Genomic DNA, 22075 nt, shown 5'->3' on the forward strand with positions numbered 1-22075 from the left:
AGAGAGAGAGAGAGAGAGAGAGAGAGAGAGAGAGAGAGAGAGAAGCAATTCAATCCCATATCCATTCTCCAGATTATTACAAGGTGGTGATCAGGCAGGCATAAGGATCACATAAGGAAAGATGCTCTATGAGACTAATGTAAATAATATATTTGAATTTAATTTCCTTGTAAAAAAATCTTTGTTTAAGGTCAATAAATCAGTCATAGTACATGATGGTTTACCAATAGTGATTGGGATTGTGAAGCCACTAGGCGCTGTCTAGACTTGACAGTTCATGCAGCTTTAGTATTGGGATCATGGAGTTCTAATCATGTCGTGATCATAATCGTGTCCACCATGTCCACATTGTGTCCGGATTCCCTTTTCTCGCCGTATATTCAAATGCCAGTATGCATTCTGCAAATGGTGGAATAGGCTAAATCTTATAATAACACAACAACAACTTGATGGCATGAGCTATCTACTGTTACTAACTAGCCCGCTAACCTCTGTAGCTAGCTAGCAAGCAAAGCTAAAAGGATTGCAAACGGGTTACCATAATATTTTTCGAAATAACAGTTAGCTGGCTAGCATTTATGCGGCCAGCAAACATGTTTCTCACAAGCTAGTAACGTATTTCCTCCAATGTTATAATGAAAAGATGGCTCTCGCTCCCAAAACACGCGTTTTCTGGAGACTTGTGGGCAGAGTGCTTACGTCGCCCATTGTATGCGCTTTTGGTAGCCTGACTGCGTCCAGACTGAGGAGAAATCCRTACACAAGGCATCCCTGACCACCTCCTGAAGCGGTCAGCCAGATCTGAACACAATCAGACCACAATGCGACTTTCGTGCGTCTAGACCTGTCTTTTCAATGCGATCTTTGTATTCTGATGGCAGAAGTCGCATGTAAGTGTCAAGTGTAGACACAGCCTAAGGTGAGCAGCTAGTTCCTCCACAGTTAAATCATATCAAATGGGCTATTGACAGCATCCTGTCAATGACTGAGCCCTTGGAGGGTTGGCTATTTGCACATTGACTGATTGACTGTTTCTTAATAGACACATAATTGGTTTCAAAGACCTTCCAATGGAGTGTCATTTGCCAGAGCATTTGTGATAATTCACAGCCTGTCTAATTTTCTGTTGGACACAATCCCAAATTAAATGCTACGATGAGAAATACGAACGCCCGGCGAGTGTTATATTGGCTAGAGAAAATACATTTTTAGCTCCACAAAATATCTTAATTGTGATTGAATCCAAATAAACATTTCAAAGTAACTACTTCCTCGCCAAATGCATGCCTGTAACTATCAAAGTTTTGAACATAAACAAAACACATTCAATGGGTTAGCAATTACAGAGGAGGTGTTTGGGTTGGGTACCTACGTATACATTCTATACGTGGAAAAGAAAAATGTGGGGAGTGCAATTTTCTGCATCTTGAACTCTAACCCCCAGTAACATTATTCATGAGCAGTAATATTACAAGCTGTTTTTCTTCATTCCAGGCCTTGGACAATGTTGATGGATAGTCATTTTCACATGGCGGTTTTGTTTGCTTTATTTATCTGCTCTCCTGTCTGACATATTGCACATGCACCCATCATCGCCTCCATCAGTGAGAGAGAGAGAGAGGGAGAGAGAGAGAGAGCACTTGCAGGAGGCTGTAGTGATAATAGCAGAGACATTTAAAGAAGAAGGGTAAAAAAACGACCCCATGATCCACAAGCATTTCATAAAGGCTCTTCTTTTCAAACCAGCTGCTCCAATGATTTTTTAACATCTATTAATGCAGAATTACTCAAATTACAAGCCTTCTTTGCACCAAGGCCCCCTTCCACTGCCCGTGTGAGATGGTGCACACCTCTGGGAACCAATCATAGCCCTCCCAGCCACCGGCAGCAGATGTAAGCAATTTACTTGTGATTTCTTCATATTCAGTGTGAGACGAGCTCCTGATGACCCCCGACCCTGGAGCCTGCAGGATTCTAACCCTATCAAATTAAAGCTCTCTGCTCACTTATTCCCCAGCGCTACTCCGGTGCTAAGCAGCCATCTCGCTGCATAGCAACGCCGGTCGGGCGTGCTTGCTCATAGGCCCTGCCTCATCAGCCGCTATTAGGGAAAATATACAGTGCTCTAATTGGATGAGATTCAGCTAAGGAAGTGCAGTTAAAGGTCATTTGCCACCGTGTGTCTCCTGCTCTTCAGAATCATTTCTGTGTCCTCTGTCTTTGGGAGCTGTTAAACAATAGGCCAAAGTTACAATCCTTTCTCTCTCCTCCTGACAGAGAGTGGCAGCGGCCGTGATGAAAGGAGAGTCCTAGGAATCATGTCAACAACATGGCGAGGCCCTGACTGTTGGTGCTCTGTGCCGACTGCAGATTTCCTCCTCTGTACTGCTCAGTGTCCTGGAGCCCACGGCCACAACCTTGTCGTTAGCCAATTTCATACATTCGCAAATGGTTTGTCTCCTATTCTAATCAGCAGTCCTTTTGTTGTAATCTTTGGTCACAGTGTCAATTTCCAAAGGATGCACTTTGGTGTATTTTCACACACATATTCTAAATCACAGAATTATARGCCAAGCCTTCTAGGAACTACATGCTAACAAGATGCTACCAAATATCAACATTATGAAAAGCTAATGGTTGTGTTTGCTTTCACATAGACACCATCATGACAGGCTGAGAGACTGTTATAATAGCTAGCTAGAAGACAGAATCTACTGGGACATTACCATTGATTTTTCTTTCCTCTTCATTCTGTTAATAGGCTATCCCTATGGTTTCAGAGATAAATATTTTCATTCTGCACTGATAAAAAATGGAAATCAATATGTTTGCAATGTGTTGTCCAGGGAAATGTGTATCACTCATCTTTGGTCCTGTAGACACATTTCCTCAATTAGTGTGATTTCATTTTCTCTGATTATCTAAAATCGATCTTTATAAAACTTAATGGAAGCTTATCATTCATTGCTAATGTATATATATTTTTGTTATATTATCATAAACTATGTAACAGTGGATAGCTTTAGTTAAAATGCCACTATGATTCTAATCATGATCATCATAACATTTGCCAAAACAGCCCATGAAGTAATGTTTAATTTTCAGTCGTTACCTGGGTGAAATATCATCCTGATGAAAAGCTTGGTTGCTTCAGGACTCAATCGGCCTGAGTAAATGCTGCAGTTTGTGTGGATTCATCTATGAGTGGGGGGCTTTAGAGGCTCCCTGTCAGCCAATTTTACAGCTGGAAGGGCAAAGGCCTTTTGAGCTCCACTGGAGAACTGAGGAGCATTCAGCGAATGAGAGGGCTGGGCCGTGCAGTCCCACGGCTTCTCCCACCTTTTGTCCTGGCTGAAAGGCCTTGCCGCCTGAAACGCTTCACTTGACGGTCCACTGTTTGCTTTTGGAAAGCCTGATTAAAGCAGGCGATACACACACACACACACACTAAGCCTATCAATGACTCCCACCACCCCCCAAGATACTGTATTTGCCCTTGCGACTCGGGCGCTCTGAGAGAATGCAGGCGCCCATTGATCTGTGCCTGATAAAGCCCTTGGCATGGTGTGCATGGTGCCTTATGTGCTTCATTCCGCTCAGGCGAGTCCATTTCAGAGAGCTGTGGCTGAGCTAATGTGGGCCACGCTGCGCCAGTCACGGCCTTTGGGACTGGGCCTAAGTGCTGTGAGTCCTGACGCTTTGCTCTGAAATTCTCTTGCACGGTCAGAAGCGCAGCACTTTCACACTTCCTTTGGCAATTCCTTCAAGCTATTCCTACTGAATGTCTAGACAGGTAGGTAGGTATAAGAATGAAACACTAGATACATGACATGGAAATTTGTAAGTTGAAACTTTAGCGTCAGAATAAAGGAGAGTTTGAAAGATCTCCCAAGCTTTATGGGAGAAAAGTAAACAACAAAGTAACATGGAACGTAGTAAAAGGTTAAACAAAACTCAGTGCTAGACAATAGTGAGGTAACACCTGTCCATCCATACAATATCCATGTCTCTTTTAAAGAGTGCTTTGTGATTGTTGAGCACACACTTCGGTCTGTGACATATAACAGATGCTCTTTAAGGTCTATTGGCTGAGATCCTGCTGTCTGTCACCTCTCACCCAGAGGTGACTCTGTTGCCACTGAGCTCCATACGTTATCGGCCCTAACACAATCGAATGCACGTTCAGCGAAAGGGGGTCGAAGAGGAGGCAGGCACAGAGGCACCCTCACGCACATAGAGGGCCAACCCCTGTGACCTCTAGCACCTGAACCATGACCCTCATTTACAAGCAGGTCAACTTTGCAACAACTGCATTTACACAGGGTCAGCTAAGATCTCTGTCCTCGAAAAAGCTCTAAAAAGCAGAGGGATCTTAATCATATAGTGTTCCCTGAGACCTGGGACATTGGTGCACACCGGCAGCATATGCGAGAACGGTCATGACCCCGGTCTAGCAGGAAATACAGTGCATTATTTGGACAACCCCACACACAGACACACGGCAGTAAATCTACACACAACTTTCATCTCAGCCTATTAGATGATGCATTGTCGCAAGCCTCTGAACGATTAGCAGTAGCAGTATCTCTGTAAGTGGGAAAAATAAATAGTTTCTCAGTTTCTCACAAACTCTCCAAAACAAAGAGCCTAAAAAAAGGAAAACATTAACAAAAATGTCTAGCCTTAAAATGTAAGTCATGTTTTCATTTACCCGCCAAAACACTGTATACAGCATACTCCTGACATTTAATCCTAGTAAAAATTCCCTGTCTTAGGTCAGTTAGAATCACCACTTTATTTTAAGAATGTGAAATGTCTGAATAATAGTAGAGAGAATGATGTATTTCAGCTTTTATTTCTTTCATCACATTTCCAGTGGGTGAGTTGTTTACATACACTCAATTAGTATTTGGTAGCATTGCCTTTAAATTGTTTAACTTGTCTCAAACGTTTCGGGTAGCCTTCCACAAGCTTCCCACAATAAGTTGGGTGAATTTTGGCCCATTCCYCMTGACAGAGCTGGTGTAACTGAGTCAGGTTTGTAGGCCTCCTTGCTCTCACATGCTTTTTCAGTTCTGCCCACAATGTTCTATAGGATTGAGGTCAGGGCTTTGTGATGGCCACTCCAATACCTTGACTTTGTTGTCCTTAAGCCATTTTGTCACAACTTTGGAAGTATGCTTGAAGTCATTGTCCATTTGGAAGACTCATTTGCAACCAAGCTCTAACTTCCTGACGGATGTCTTGAGATGTTGCTTCAATATATCGACATAATTTTCCTCCCTCATGATGCCATCTATTTTGTGAAGTGCACCAGTCACTCCTGCAGCAAAGCACCCCCACAACATGATGCTGCCACCCCYGTGCTTCACGGTTGGGATGGTGTTCTTCGGCTTGCAAKCSTCCCCCTTTTTCCTCCAAACATAATGATGGTCATTATGGCCAAACMGTTMTATTTTTGTTTCATCAGACCAGAGGACAYTTATCCAAAAAGTACGATCRTTGTCCCCATGTGCAGTTGCAAACCGTAGTCTGGCTTTTATGGCAGTTTTTGAGCAGTGGCTTCTTCCTTGCTGAGTGGCCTTTCAGGTCATGTCGTTTTACTGTGGATATAGATACTTTTGTACCCATTTCCTCCAGCATAATCACAAGGTCCTTTGCTGTTGTTCTGGGATTGATTTGCACTTTTCGCACCAAAGTACATTCATCTCTAGGAGACAGAACACGTCTCCTTCCTGAGCGGTATGATGGCTGCGTGGTCCCATGGTGTTTATACTTGGGTACTATTGTTTGTACAGATGAACGTGGTACCTTCAGGCATTTGGAAATTGCTCCCAAGGATGAACCAGACTTGTGGAGGTCTACAATTTGTTTTCTGAGGTCTTGGCTGATTTCTTTTGATTTTGCCATGATGTCAAGCAAAGAGGCACTGAGTTTGAAGGTAGGCCTTGAAATATATCCACAGGTACACCTCCAATTGACTCAAATGTTGTCAATTAGTCTATCGGAAGCTTCTAAAGCCATGACATCATTTTCTGGAATTTTCCAAGCTGTTTAAAGGCACAGTCAACTTAGTGTATGTAAACTTCTGACCCACTGGAATTGTGAATTATAAGTGAATTATAAGTGAAATAATTTGTCTGTAAACAATTGTTGGACAAATTACTTGTGTCATGCACAAAGTAGATGTCTTAACCGACTTGCCAAAGCTATAGTTTATTAAAAATACATTTGTGGAGTGGTTGAAAAATTAGTTTTAATGACTCCAACCTAAGTGTATGTAAACTTACGACTTCAACTGTACATGATGAACCCAAATTAATTGATAATCATGTTACTCAAACTAAACATCATTTATTTGATATTTGGAACTGGCAACATGGGCCAGCATTCCTTTTTATAAAAATAAATAATAATAATAATACACATCACATATTCTTTTGGACAGTTAAATGTCTTTAAATGTGATGTCACAGAGGAGTTCATTGTAGTTGATTGTGCCTTCTTGGCATACAGCTGTACTGAAACAGTACCCTTATTGCTGAGACATCTCAATAAAACTGAAAAAGCTGTCTTTTTTGATCTGACCTTCTGGCAATACTAAATGCCCCTAATAGGGGTGACATAATGTACCATTTTATGGTTAATCAAATTCCCACGGAGCTCAAGAGCTGGCAAATCAGCCCTACAGTTGAAACTTGACAGATGTTGGGTAATGTTCATCTGCTTCACATTAAATGGATATTGACTTTTTATGCCAAAAATGTAACATTTTCATTTAAAATTTCCTTACCACACCCTCACAGTGAAACCAATTTCTGCATTTCTATAATATTAGTATGAACTGACGTTAGTATGAAGAGCCAACTAAAAATTATAAATGCTTTATAATATTGAACAGTTCTGAGCACACGCTGGGATCTCTTGTACAAAGACCAGTTAAATTCCAGAGGCAGAGACATCAATATTCTTGCAACATATTATTTCACCTCACATATTTCAGCTGCACATTACACAGCACACACTACACCTGTCAACTGACAACTCTGCTCTCATAATACATTGATATGGAAAACGAAGGAGAGGGAGAGAGAGAGGGAGAGAGAGGGGGGGAGAGGAAGAGAGAGAGAGAGTGAGTGAGTGAGTGAGTGAGTGAGTGAGTGAGTGATGTGAGGTGAAGTGAGTTGAGTGAGTGAGTGAGTGAGTGAGTGAGTGAGTGAGTGAGTGAGTGAGTGAGTGAGTGAGTGAGTGAGTGAGTGAGTGAGTGAGTGAGTGAGTGAGTGGAGTGATGTGAGGTGAGTGAGTGAGTGAGTGAGGAGTGAGTGACAAGTGACGTGAGTGAGTAGAGAGGGAGAGGCAGGGAGAGAGGGAGAGGTCACAGCAACCGCGTGATGGTCGCTGACACAGGAGTTCAGCCGGCTGTCGGGGAAGCAGTTGAAGATGAAGCAGCCACACAGGCCAGGCTCTGTGTGCAGGTGCCCCCTTGCTGCCTCGCATGCTTTCATCCCCCATCCACTCCCATTGCCCCGCTAGCCCCGCCTGCCATCCACCAATCAGGGAACAGGGGGGCGGCGGCCCAGCGGGGCCACATCAAAGCCTTCTCAGGGCTGATGCTGGCACAACACAGAGGAGCACAGAAGAAAGCAAGGACGGCCAGTTAAAAAAAGGGAGTCCAAATGGACCCTTTCTTGAAGAAGGGCACCACCAGAACAAAACATTTCATTCTCTTCACAAACCAGCATTATGCCAACCTTACATCCCAAAACCCAGACACATTTTTCTCCATGCCTTGAGCCAATGTCCTCCTTGAGTGTGTGAACAAGAAGGATAATTTAATAAAGAAAATCCAATCTTCCAGTTTGGGGAACAAAGTTAGATTTGAATAAGTGCAATATGTCCCTTACTTTTTAAAATTATAATTTCATAGCTGAAATTAAAGCATCTCTGGAGAGAAGGCTTTTCATTGGGGGCATGCAGACACTCAGAATTACATATCCCTTCAAAACCTATTAAACATAGTATTTCCATAAAACAGAGACAACAATTATAGGACTTTAGTTTCAAACATGTTGCTTAAAGTGTGTGGTGGGGGATTCAACATATCATGATGATGAACAATAAATGAATATAACAATACTTTAAAAAAAGAAAGAACAATTATTAATTAACCTCATGCTATGAAAATCTAAAATGTTCAAGTCACTGTAAAGTTCTTGTTGATTAACAGTAGTGAGCTCAAACTCTGATCAGCTGTGCTCTTTAGTACTTTAAATGAAGAGGGTCAAAAAATTACTAAAATGTTTTGTATTGTGCAATATGTTCTATGTTAGAACTGATTATGTGACTCCAAATTAAATAGATGGAAACTCAATGTGCCATGAAACTAGTGAGAGAAAATCACCACCTAGGGAGTATCCAACTAGCTAAAAATATAGGGATCATGCTGAAGTACTGTACAAAATGCATGGTTTCAGGTAAAGCTAACAGCTACAGCCTACAAGCCATTGCACACTTCAACAATTAGCAAATTAATAGGTGACAGGTGCAAACAAGATCTAATATTTTCATCAAGTTATAGTTTCTTTAACATTTAGGAAAATCAAGCCCATGCTTCAAATGAGGTATCCCTGCCATTTTGCCTTCATTCTATAACCCTTCATGCTCTCGCCAAACTTAGTGTGACTTTCAATATGAACACTTTCACATTGAGTAGGTCTTTCAGAATGAGAATCACTTCTACGATAGACATGAGAAAACTGTACACAAGCATAAGCTCTACAAAACAAGTGTGTCAAGTCCCTCAGAGAGTATGATGCACAATCCAGCGAGCTCTTGCATACGTAAAGGATATTAATGGGTTCCTATGGGAGAAGACGCGGATGCCCATGAGTGAGCGTGACTAAAGTAGGACTATGAAAGTGTTCCTCACCACACTGTAGAGTACATGAGGCAGGCCATGATAAACAAAACAACAGATATCCAATTATGTGCCACAACAGGGAAATAAAGAAAAATATGTCTGTACAATAACAATCGTTTAAGTTCTTCCCTGCCCCTATGGTGCAGTAGCTATGTAAATTGAGCAAAATGTAACCAAAAAATAAAAATATCCTTGCCTGAAGAGTCTCTTTTGATTTAGCTAAATGCACTCTTTTCTCATTCTTTTCCCCAATGAAAGCAAACACAAGCTTGTGATCAATACTGAACACAACAACAGCAACAAAACAAGTAACTGAGTGCTAGGGTGAACTAGAGAAAAGGTTTCACAGACTGCATTCATGATCCACTCATGTTTTGGGTCATATCAATAGGCTAACCTACAAAAACTGCTAGGGAGTTTTTCCTAGCCACTGTGCTTCTACATCTGCATTGCTTGCTCTTTGGGGTTTTAGGCTGGGTTTCTGTACAGGACTTTGTGACAACTGCTGATGAAAAAAAGGTATTTGTAAAACATATTTGATTGAATATCATTGAATATATTTTCAAGTCAAGATGTTTGAATTCAAGCTATCTCGAGCATGTCATAAGGCAACAAAACATGACATTCACTCAGGGCTCTGTGTACATTACAGTTAAGTCATATCTGGAGAGAAAGAACAAAGACAGTTTCCATTCTCTTTTTCCCCAGGAAGTCACACTTGTATTGACTGATACATAGCCCTTGTTGAGCATTACTCATGTGGTGAAGACATACACCAATTCCGTCTGTCAAAGTATCACTGGAGAAGCGAAGCTTACGAGGGAGTGAAAGTAAAGCCTTATTGGTGGACATATCAGAAACAGACAGGTGCTGCTGACCCTCAAGTGGAGTTGGTCCAACACTCTGCCGTTGGGCGCTGTGTGATGATATAGACATATAGCTCACCATAATGAAGACTTATTGATGACTTGTGTTGCTGTAATGATGATATTGATTGAATGTGCTGAGCTATTATTTGTATTATTCAAACGGTTTGACATGTGTCAATGTCTGTTTGCTGAGGAAAGTTCTATATGACTGGTGTCAGAAAGAACTTGTATATAGGCAATTTACAACATCTTGTCAATTTTATTACATGTGCTAATAATATATATTTATTAACAGAACAACACATGTCTGGACTTACTGTAACACTGAACAACAAAGAGCTACTCTGCAGTAAGTGGGAACATTGGAACACATGTTACTGGTCCCCGGAATCTTGTGTAAAGACATGGCTGACATTTTGGCATCATCCTCCATTCTGTTTTCGCTCTGTTCTCTGCTCCTGTGCCAGCTCATCCTGTGTGTGTTATTTGCTGTGACTTGGCACTCTGCTTCCCCTGCTCACATTACTACAGCATCAGAGACTGATTTTATCTATCTACAGAACCTAAACAACCAACTCCGGAGGTTGGGAGGACAATCTTGACAACATGGGAAAAGTTGCATCTGAAAGAGGCGGGCGTTTATCAATGCACTGTGTGACTGTAGGAGTCAGTATGATGCTGTTGCAGTGGCTTTCTGCAGCATGTGTTCGGGATGACCTTCCCTTTGTTCCTGAGAAGAGGCCTTGTTGCCCCCAGTCTGTCCCTGCTCTTCTCCTGGTCTGGGATGTGTCTGTGCCTGGGGCCACACTCATCAGTAGCTCGGCACCACCTATCCATCTTCCCTCATTGTGCACAGAGGTGACAGCTGGCATTCAGCAGTTTGTAAAAGGCCTTTAAAAAACACGCAGGGCCTCCATCCTCGGCTACATTAAAGTAATTAGCTGCCAAGCTAGTAGAAAGCACCCCCCACCAAGTGCCAGCAAGACTGTGGATTGAAGTCAGCATCCTGTTTGACACATCTGGGCAAGGGAGAGTAATGAAAACAGCTGCTTCTGCCCATATGGCATCCAAAGGCTGGCAGCGCGGCGGTGTGCTGTGCCAACCTTAGGCAAATTATCCATCATTAATCCSGGGATCTGACCAGCATACGAGTCGCTGCTAATCAAAACATCTGGGGGTGGTGGCAGAAAAAGGGGGGAGGGCTCACTTGAAAGGACCATATTTTGCAAGTAGAGGGAATGCAAGGCGACTGTTCAATAAAGGGCCTGGCTAAATTAAAGGTGTGAGATCTGATGCACCCGATGTCACAGGAAGGCCAAAAAGATGAAGGACATCAACGACCTGAGCCACGGCCTGTTTACCCCGCTATCATGCAGAAGGCGAGGTCAGTACAGGTGCATCAAAGCTGGAATCGGGAGACTGAAAAACAGCTTCTATCTCAAGGCCATCATACTGTTAAATAGCCATCACTAGCCGGCTACCACCCGGTTGCTCAACCCTGCACCTTAGAGGCTACTGCCCTATATACATAGACATCTAATCACTGGTCACTTTAATAATGTTTACATACTGCTTTACTCATTTCATATGTAYATACTGTATTCTATTCTACTGTATTTTAGTCAGTGCCACTCCGACATTGCTCGTCCTAATATTTACACTACTGTTCAAAAGTTTGGGGTCACTTAGAAATGTCCTTGTTGTTGAAAGAAAAGCAAATTTTTTGTCCATTAAAATAACATCAAATTGATCAGAATACAGTGTAGACATTGTTAATGTTGTAAATGACTATTGTAGCTGGAAACAGCAGATTTTTTATGGAATATCTACATAGGCGTAGAGGCCCATTATCAGCAACCACCACTCCTGTGTTCCAATGGCACATTGTGTTTTGGGGGTACTATTTAATGAAGCTGCCAGTTGAGGACTCTGTTTCTCAAACTATACACTCTAATGTACTTGTCCTCTTGCTTTTGAATGGTAGTGTATATATTTCTTAATTCCATTATTTTACTTTTAGATTAGTGTGTATTGTTGTGAATTGTTAGATACTACTGCACTGTTGGAGCTAGGAACACAATCATTTCGCTACACCCGCAATAATATCTGCTAAATATGTGTATGTGACCAAAAAAACGTTTTTTTTTTTGCAACCACACAAAGCCTGAAGACATGAATGTGCTGATGGAACAATATCTGATAGAAGACAGTTGTCATAAACAATGGGCCTCRTAAAAAAATGATATCCTCAATCCATTATTTTACAGGTCTCTCCCACAATATAATAACTGTATACTGTATCTTTCTCTGTGAATAGCAATACACCATTTCCCAGTAGCCACTCACAGTTTAAATGATTAACCATGGGAACACAGCATTCACTGCTGCCAACTTTTGAAATCCATGCACGATAAACATTTACTTYGAAAATCAATGCTCAGATACAATTTGATTAGCTGCAAATTGCCCTCACATTTGTTTCTGCGTTTGTCTATTGTGTGTCCTTTTCACTCATAGGCTAGCCTGTTCAAACCCGGCCTTCAAATTCCCTCAGAAAGTCAGTGACATTAAAATGTCCTTTGATGTGCCTTTGCCAAGCAGGGAGTATTAACAGTAATAGTGATTCTGTCACTTAATGCTTTTCCGGCGATCAATAGCTCTTAAATGCTACAGTGGGACAATTAAAAATAAATAGGAGGTTGCTCCAGTCTAAATCAGATTATACATAACTGCCCCTAGCTGGCTCTCAAAAGCACAGTATGGCTTCACCACCAGTCATCCTCACAGCATCCTGGTTCAGGAGTGAGGCTGAATTTAAAATACACAGCTTTTATTCCTCTCTACAGCGACCACAGCTTCTTGCTTCAATCTACCCTACAAACACAATGACATATTTAAAAAATGGAAATAAATGTAAGGATCTAAAGCTAAAATGTAAACACTGAATTAATCACAACATTACACATTTAAAGAATACTTCGATATCAGTGGTCTTTTGGAAGCCTGTCTGTCTGACATGGCAGTGTGGTCGCAGGTTACCCAGAACCCCCCTGTGGCTGCTGCTGTAATGTCAACGCTGGTAATAATACAGATGTAACTGGAGGCAGAGCATGATGGGAGCCCTGGCTGACAGACATGACCAAACYCAACACAATTAGCCGGTGACAGCAGGTGCTGCCTGACTCCGCCGCGTTAACACATCTCAGGTTTCCCTGTAATGGTCACAAAGTGATCCTAACTTTCAATTAACACATCCCCTGCCTCCACACACAGCCCCAGCCAGCCAGTCATTTCCGCATCGCAGCCATTAAGCGTGTGGGCAGGAGTGCTTTGGCAATTGGCACACCACCCATCTCTATGCCGGCTGACTGAGAGAGAGAGTGAGATAGGCATTTCTTATTGCCACAAGGCGACTCAACAGACCACACACACACACACACACACCACACACACACACACACCACACACACACAACACACACACACACACACACACACACACACACACACAACCACACACACACACACACACACACACACACACACACACACACACACACACACACACACACACACACACACACACACCACACACACACACAAACACTTGCGCACACACAACCCTCCAGAGTTTCACACCACCGACTCGAGTCATTTGCCACACCATTGTTTAAAATAATATCTATCAGAGTCAGTTTCTGTCCAGCCTCAAAGAGAAGTACTGATGTTAGCGCTCCAGTCTAAATCAGGATAAATGGGAAGAGAAACCCTCCTGGAATGAAGAAGGAGGAGGTGACACTGTAGAGTGGAAACACACACACACACGTGCGCATGAACGCACACACACCACACACACGCACTGTACACTCTCACACACAGGAAGAGGGTGATCTTCTTTCAATACCCCACCATCCATCATGTTGTGACTCCCCAACAACAGTTCTACGGCTGTCTTCAGAGCTGCACTCTGATACCAGGGGAATTACAGGCCACAAAAGAGTGCACAGATAAGGAGCCCTGCTGTACACTACAGCTATGTATTTTAACCTGCAGTCCTGTCTCCATCAGACCAGGATGAGCTACTGTTACGGCCTGTCAATGGAGTCTATTGACCTTTAATGATTCACTGACTGTCTGTACCTGAGACAACAGCCAGGCCAGGGGATGAAGGGGTTGGGCCAGACCAATACACCAGCACTCAGAATCAGCCCGATGAGAACCACTGCCCTGCTCCATTGAGTGCAATTTACCAAGTCACTGAGCAGCCTCACCATCCATATGGATGATCAAGTTCTCATCTCGGTCATCCATGCCACGCATGCAGAAGTAATGTAATACCCACATGAACAAATACTGTAGTATACTATGGTATAAATACTGTAGTATTACTATATTTATAAAGTATACTATAGTATTTACTGTAGTGTTTTTGCGGACATGACTGTAGTATAATGTATTTGCACTGTTATAATGGTATGTATCATCATCTGAAATAGCATTTTTGTGTTGAAATAATATCACTACACCACCAATAGATTTACTGCTGTAAACTGCTGAATAATGGTAAACTACAATGACAGTCATGCAATAAAGTCCTCAGGCAAAGTGCACATTTAGAATCCCTTATATAATTATTGGTAATGGTAGCCAAAACTGTTGCTGTGCATTTATAATTTTCATTAAGTAAATTGTGTAGGCCTACAACATGATGTAAGCCGCTGGGCATTGCAAGAAGCAGTTATTATATACTTAGTCATTGATTACGAGGAACAGTACGAACAACATTTGCAGCAAATTATGCAAAACATATATTTATATTCATAACGTATTATATATTTGTAACATATTTTAAAGCTATTCTAGGAAAAGTAAATATGTGCATACCCCTAATAGCATCAACTTTTGGACTATACCCTCCATATCATATGGATGACGAGCAGGCCTCAGCAAAGACCTTTGTGATGACATGTTGATTTTCATGTTTTCCTTTAGGTATACTGTACAAAATGACTGTAACTGAGGCCAAGATTCAATCAGATCAAGCATTAACCTGCGATAGCCGACACCTGCATAGCTGATGTATTGGTAGTGTTGGAGGTGTGGGCAGTGTTACCCGTTAGCCTAGTGGTTAGAGTGTTGGGCCAGTAACCAAAAAGTCACTGGTTTGAATCCCCGAGCTGACAAGGTGAAAAATTTGTCGACGTGCACTTGAGAATGGCACTCAACCCTAAGGTGTAGATTACATCTCACATTACAGTGTTTGAAAGTGTAAATAAAGCTGCATGGGTTTTCTCTTAATGCGACCCCCTGCAGCCAATGGCAATGTCTGCTTTAGGTATAATGCCGGGAGCTGCTTGTGGATTTGACACCTGTAACACAGTTCCACCTCCGCCCTGTTTTCCCATGTCCGGATACTTTGTATGTAACATTAGAATTATGGTGTATAACACTGTGAATGAAGTCTGTCCTCGGGGGAACCTAACCCAGTTGCACATGTTATCCAGGCTCTATCATCGTTTTGACCTTGTTTGAGGTGCAATGAAGGTCGTTGTGCGTGCTCTTATCTTCCTGGGAACTGGATAAAAATGACAGGTCCCTCCAGAGCCAAGATAAACATGTGCTTTAATGGAAGTTGTGTGTAATTTGCTCTTTGCCATCTTAACTGTAGTTGTTACTATTTTAAATGGATACATCTGTCTGTGTGAAGTCTTTCATTACCTCTACTCATTACCAGTGCATCACAGGGCTCCCTGTGGACACGCCTTTTACGCGCTCCATCCGCTGAAATGCACTTTAACGTTGCCGAATTTGACGCTTGTCTCAAAACAAATTTGTCTGAAGCAATTCAAAAATATCACTACACAAACAGCCAGTGCAACATAAACTGTGTGGTTTACATTCCTCATTCCCTCTTTGTGTCTGGAAAACCATTGCAGCATCATTGTGTCACATTATAAACAGTATATTTGGCTACAAGCATATATCAAGCATGACGCTGAAAACTTTGGAGTGTCGTGTTTAATATTAATATTACTTTCACAATTCCACTGGCTATACTGCACTGGTGTGTTTATGTAAGAGGCCAACGTTCCCTAATCAGGGTGTTAAACATAACCTATGCTCTGCAAGATCACAATATTTGCATTTATTAGAATACAGTAATCCACAAGGTTCCATGGTTCCTTGAGATGTGTATAGGCTGTGGGCTCTGCCCTGGTCACTCCCTAGCCACACCCATAGTCACTTACTGTGGCGTAATCAGAAGGACACAATGCTTTGGCACGTTCAGATATAAATATGTTATGTAGAACAAACATGCCACTCCGACATGTAAAACAATTAATCATGTCAGCTCTATTGATGGAATTTCTATCTGCAACGTTCCACTACGTTTGGCAACTAAACGTGGCCCTGGGGTATATTCATTACGCTGATTCTGTTGCAAAACGATCTGTTGCAAAACATTTACTCTAACCGGAACAAATTATGCAACAAAAACAAGCACTTCTATTGGACAAATTCAGGTAGGTATCTTTCCATTTGCTCTGTTTGCTTTCGTTGGGTTCTTAAAACGGTAAACGATTTCCATGCCAAGACGTAATGAATAAACCCCTGATTTAAGTGTCAGGAACATGGTCAGAAGGGGAAATAAGCTATCTTGACGGCAAGACATTTGATCAGAAATGTTTGTAATTAGAAAACTCTTTATAATTTTAAAACCTAGTTTTCTGACTCGATACAAGTGAGATATTGTCAGGGATATTGTATTGGTCAAGAGAAGGTTCCTTTGTGTAGTGTGTGGACTATTGACTTCAAATAACCAAAGTGGAAGGCCTTTTCTTAGGCCTACTTACATATATGTTGGTATTTCTCTGTGGATTATTTTTCCTTCAGGTTATTACATAGACTAACAATTGAACTGGTAAGATCATCCTATACATTTGAGTTTACTTGGGCGATTTCTGGTTTGATTCAAATGTGAATACACATCTTTACAATACATTTCTGCCCACCTTGTTTTTTTATTAGCAGCGTTGAGTGTAGCTCTAATTAACCCTTACAACAGTAACATTAAAGATTCCATACTTTCAATCCATCATACAGTAAGTATGTCATGAAATGTACAGGTAACTACCAAAATAGAGGAAACACCAACATAAAGTGTCTTGATTGGGCTTTGGTGCACCACGAGCCAGAACAGCTTCAATGCACCTTGGCATATATTCTACAAGTGTCTGGAACTCTATTGGAGGGATGGGAGTATTTGGTGTTTTGTTGATGGTGGTGGAAAACGGGCGCCACTCCAGAATCTCCCATAAGTGTTTAACTGGGTTGAGATCTGGTGACTGAGAAAGCCATGGCATATGGTTTACATCATTTTCATGCTCATCAAACTTTTCTGTGGATGGGGGCATTGTCATCCTATGGGGCATAGCTATGGTAGCCAAAATAATGGCCTGCCTAGCATTTTTAAACGATACGATATACTTTATAGTCCATTTACATGGAAATTCATTCTGTGACGTCAGCATAAAAATACACAAAAACAACATATGACATGCTGTATGGAAAACTGGAAGGTTAGTACAAGTCATACATTTACATTTTCACCTACTGTCTGACTGTGTATTAGGACTACATCTGTCCTATGTCCCACTGTTCAGCAGCCCGATGGCTGATGGAATGAAACTTGCCTTGCTCCGTACTGAACAGTGGGAACCTGAATCCATTATTTTGGCAGTTACCTGTATGTACAATTCTGTTCCATTTCTGTTCCAATTCCATTCATGACATACGGCGAGGCATTATGAAGAGGTACCATTTGTAGTACAGCCACAGTGTTAACCACAAAGACTGACTGACTGACTGACTGCCAGTGTTGTGTCATGCTGGGTGGAGGTCAGGAGGCCTGGGAGAGGGAAGTCTCTGCTGATTGGAGGGTATCTGAGAAGGCATTCCACTGTGACTGCTGAGGCTATACTCCCCTTCACTTCTGATCACAGCTAAAGGTCCTGTACCCCGAAGAACACTCCATTTTGTCAGCCAGATGAACACTCTCATGTGTGCTGCTGGCCTTAAACACACTGCCATGCTCAATGAAGGCCAGTGGAGCATTATGACGTTTGATACTGCAGGGAGAGGTAAGGTGTCCTGACTCGTACAAGAGGCAGGGACAAGCAGAGCTTCTTATGAATTAAACTATTTTAGAAGTTAAACAATTGCAGCTGATGCTGATGATGTCAGTTTGCTCCTGACCTCGTTTAGTGGTCAGAGTTGACTGAAATGTTGATTCTACAGAATAGGTCTGTGCCTGCACTTACCATAATTACATAATGTTCGCCTTTTGGTCCGTGTTTATATTTGAAAGAGCCACATGAGCACAGGCTGAGCCAATGGCACTAAATCACCTCGTTTGAACCTTGGAAAACATACTGGAAATGATCTAGGGCAGAAGGTGGAAGAGGGCAGGGGAGAGAGAGAAGGCTTTACCTTTCCCTCGATCTTTACGGCGAATGATTTGCTTCCTTTTGAGTTATTATATATTAGTTATATAACGTTTGCACAGCTGTGTTCCTCAGCTGGACACATCTCCTGACACACCATAGTTTCCCTTCTCCTCTAATCTACAGAATCATGAAAGCCATTGGCATTGACATGGCTTAGATCTGAGCCCCGGGACTGATATACTGTATGCTGTAGACCCTGGAAGAGGAGGGAGGTAGGGGGAATGGGGGAAGAGGAAAGAGAGAGTGGAGAGGAGAGAGGAGAGAAGGATAGGGAGGAGAGAGGGGGGAGGCGGGGGGGGGGAGGAGGGAGGGGGGGGAAGGGAGGTGGGAGGAGCGAGAGCGGACTGAGCACTTGCCTTATTGTAGTCAGGATGCTAGGTAGGAGGCTAGGCAGCCTACTGCAAGTCAGTGACATCATTCATATGATGTACTGTACATTATGTTATACTCTCTCCAATGTGATTGGGGTCTAAAACAAGCTAAAACTGAGCACTTTTACTGTAATGGACGTTTAGACTATTACTACTTTCACATTCAGATTCTGCAGTGTGGTGTCTACCCTGCTTTCACAATGGCTGTTCTATCTTATCCTTTTTCTTTCTTTCTTTTGAGTTTTCACATTTTCATTAGACAGCTTAATTCTGATCTATGCAGAATGGATTAAAGTGTCTGAAGGGACTGCTGTGACGTATCCGCCAGCAATCTCATGCTGTCAGGCGACTGTACCTCATTGGAGAAAGCCTGATGAAATAAATGCTGGCTGCTGACTCCTCCAATTTCACGGCTCTCCTCAGTGTCACCCCGAGTGCCTTCTCCCAGATTGAGATATTTGCAAACTGTCATCTCCGATAAATAGCTGTCTGGAGTGATGCTGCTTATGGCCCCTTAGGTCCGATTTTAAGGAGGTTTTGTGAACATTTCCCCATCTCCTCTGTTGTACTGGTTAGAAATCCAGAGTGCTACAAAGCACTGTGACAATGGAGGCCTCCCCTCTTAAAATTAAACAACACACACACACACACATACACACCCTCAACACCCGTCTCTGTCCTGTCTCTCACTTCCCATGACTCCTTATGGTTATTAGTTATCTGACATGCTGCAATCATTGAACTCCATTAGTGGAGGCAAATCCCTCTCCCTGTCCGCCGGATGAAATAGGCTTTGGCATAGTTTCGTGCTCAAATTAAAATGTGTCATGTCTTGTGCAGCCACAGAGACGGGACATGTCGGGATGGTCCCTCCGAATGATATCTGGCAGCTCGTTATTCCATGTACATTTTCATTAGTATCAGATTTACAAGTAAAGTTTTCKTATTTAGATAACATAAGCTACACACTTTGAAATATTCCTTAATAAATCTCAGCCAGTTATAATGATTACATCTGTTCATTATGCTCTTGCCGTACCTTACCCCTCTAAACATAATTCAAATTGCCTTATTCCAATGCAAAATCTCTTCCCGTTAGCCAATCCTGATGGGGCTCTGATAAGGTCATTGGTAAGTTTGAGGACCCTGTCGTTGGCTGAACATAAAAACCCTATGGTGATGAACGTAGATCAATGAGTGAGACCAGGTATAGGTTAAAAATAACCCCATACTATTGCCACTTTATATACAGGAGTTATACACTTACATGTGTACCTTAACTTATTGACAGCTGCCCTTGGCATTATGAAGCATATGGCATTAATGAAAAGGAAATGGCAAGGTAAATGTACAGGCTAATGAACATGCTCAATTTGCGATAGGAATCTGTACAAATAGTTTGAGGCTATTTGAACATTTCAAATAGCTTGTATAAGATTGTGAACCCTAAAAGACGTTCATATCGGACACACACTTTACTGCTGGCCTCATTAGCACTGGCACCATTGAAATTGAGCAGAAATACTGTATCAAAAGTTAAAGAGGGGGTTAATGAGAGGTTTAACAGAGCACCATGGAGCCATGAAAAATAAACCATAAAATGTTGCTTCTGCATCCATTAAAACGGCTGTTCTTTCCTACTTTTCCAGCAGTCCTCTGTCAGTTACAACAGGAAATGCAGGCAGGCTGTTCGACAGCGTCACAGGCCTTTATGAGCTTAGTTATTACCACTGCTGTCCCACATTTAATAGCCATCTGATACACCCTGCGTACAATGGGCTGCTCCTGATAATATCATAACCAAGTATTTACCATAGATGTTTAGGATTTCCCAGATAACGCTGAAACACTAGAGCTGCAAATTTGTTAATATCATTAAATTATGTTACCAGGAACTGAAGCTGACAGAATATGATCCCACAAGGCCCCAGTCTGTGGAAATAATTTATAATGTAACAGCGATAAAACATGTACAAGTTATCAGGTTCAAGACCTCTCCCAGTATCTCAGGGCTCCAGTTACACATCTGTCTTTAGTACACATGTTCAAACAATTAAGGAAAATGGCTCTTTCACTGGCTGCAAATAGGAAATCAGTTGCCTAATGTCAATTTTTAGCACCGATCGTTCACTATTATATGATCGTAAATATCTAAAGAATCTGACCAACAAATGAAAAATATGTAAAATGTCATTAAACCATTCTTTAAAAATGTGTTAGTGTGGTCAAACGGTGTACATAGTCTAGATGTTTATCTGTTAAACATGAGACAATGCTCCCAAAAGTAGATGCCCTGTGGAATCTGGGCAGTAGTTCTGCTGCTCCTCGCAAGCAATTGATGCTGAACTTTGTGCAGCACAGTACTCATTTTGTGATACTATCAAAGAAATTCATTTCATAATATCACTATGGCACCTAAGACACCAGGATGCTTGTTACCATCAGCACCAATTACTCAAGTCATGATATGAATTGATTGCTTATCTGGCATCAACATGGTTCAAATCTGTCTTAATCTGTGTTTGTGTGTGTGTTTTGTGTGTGTCAACGTCTATATTCCAAGGTGACAGTTGGAATCAACATATCAGCTCTAGTAAATGGGACGTAATGGCCCGGCGGGAGAGAGAAGAGATGGCTCGTCTTTAAAGCTGCCATAGTGTTTATTATCTCCTTTATTATATTCACAGTGGTAATGTGATATGTCACACTGTTGCTAATACACTTCTGTACGCTGTCATCTGGCTGTAATGCTTATCAGGCCTGTGCTGATGACTTGCCCTCTTGTCAGGGGTAATTATCCCTGAATGTGGCAGGGTGGCGGGCTCGCCAGGCTGGGGACTGCTATTAATGGTGGAGAGGGATGACGTGAGGCTGGCTGTGTCCTCTCCACCTAGCCCTGGGTTAGCAGGTGCTACAGTATACTGAAGCTCCTCTAGTCTGGGGTCAATGAAGGGCAAGTGAAGGACCCATTTGAGGCTAAACTTAGCATGAATTGTTGAAAGTGTATAGTGTTTTTCCTGCTCTTCATGCATGCAATTGGCTAACCTGTTCTCTGGGTTTGTAATGCACAAGTCCATTAAAGGGACATGGTGATACCGTAGGAACAGGGGAACAAGCTATACTGTATCTTGAAGAGAGGCTGTTTTACATGCATGTCATGAACATTTTATTTTATGCATTTCATCAAACTTACAATTGATCCTTTTTGAAAATAAGCCTTGCTGCTGACCTTGAAAGGCTGAAGCAGGGCACAGACATTATAATCTTTAACATGTGACTGAACTATTCAGTGGTGCTTGATTGAAGTGAAACAGGTTTGAAACATTTCCTCAGAGCTCTGATTACTCAACTTCAAAGCGTCTATAAAATGTCATACATATGCAATTTTGCCAAGTACTAGCCCACATTA

General features: G+C 42.0%; 1 protein-coding gene and 1 long non-coding RNA gene across 2 annotated transcripts in view; one reads left to right on the forward strand and one right to left on the reverse strand.

Moving 5' to 3' along the window:
• LOC111952377 (uncharacterized) overlaps positions 1 to 3196 on the reverse strand; it is a 12421-nt gene extending 9225 nt beyond the window's left edge. Inside the window, exon 1 of the long non-coding RNA XR_002875720.2 lies at positions 3113 to 3196. This is a non-coding gene — a long non-coding RNA (uncharacterized lncRNA). The remainder of the gene's footprint in view (positions 1 to 3112) is intronic.
• mctp2a (multiple C2 domains, transmembrane 2a) overlaps positions 1 to 22075 on the forward strand; it is a 919923-nt gene that overhangs the window by 387042 nt on the left and 510806 nt on the right. The window lies entirely within an intron of this gene.

Source organism: Salvelinus sp. IW2-2015, linkage group LG26 (genome assembly GCF_002910315.2).
Source record: "Salvelinus sp. IW2-2015 linkage group LG26, ASM291031v2, whole genome shotgun sequence".
Lineage (NCBI taxonomy): Eukaryota > Metazoa > Chordata > Actinopteri > Salmoniformes > Salmonidae > Salvelinus > Salvelinus sp. IW2-2015.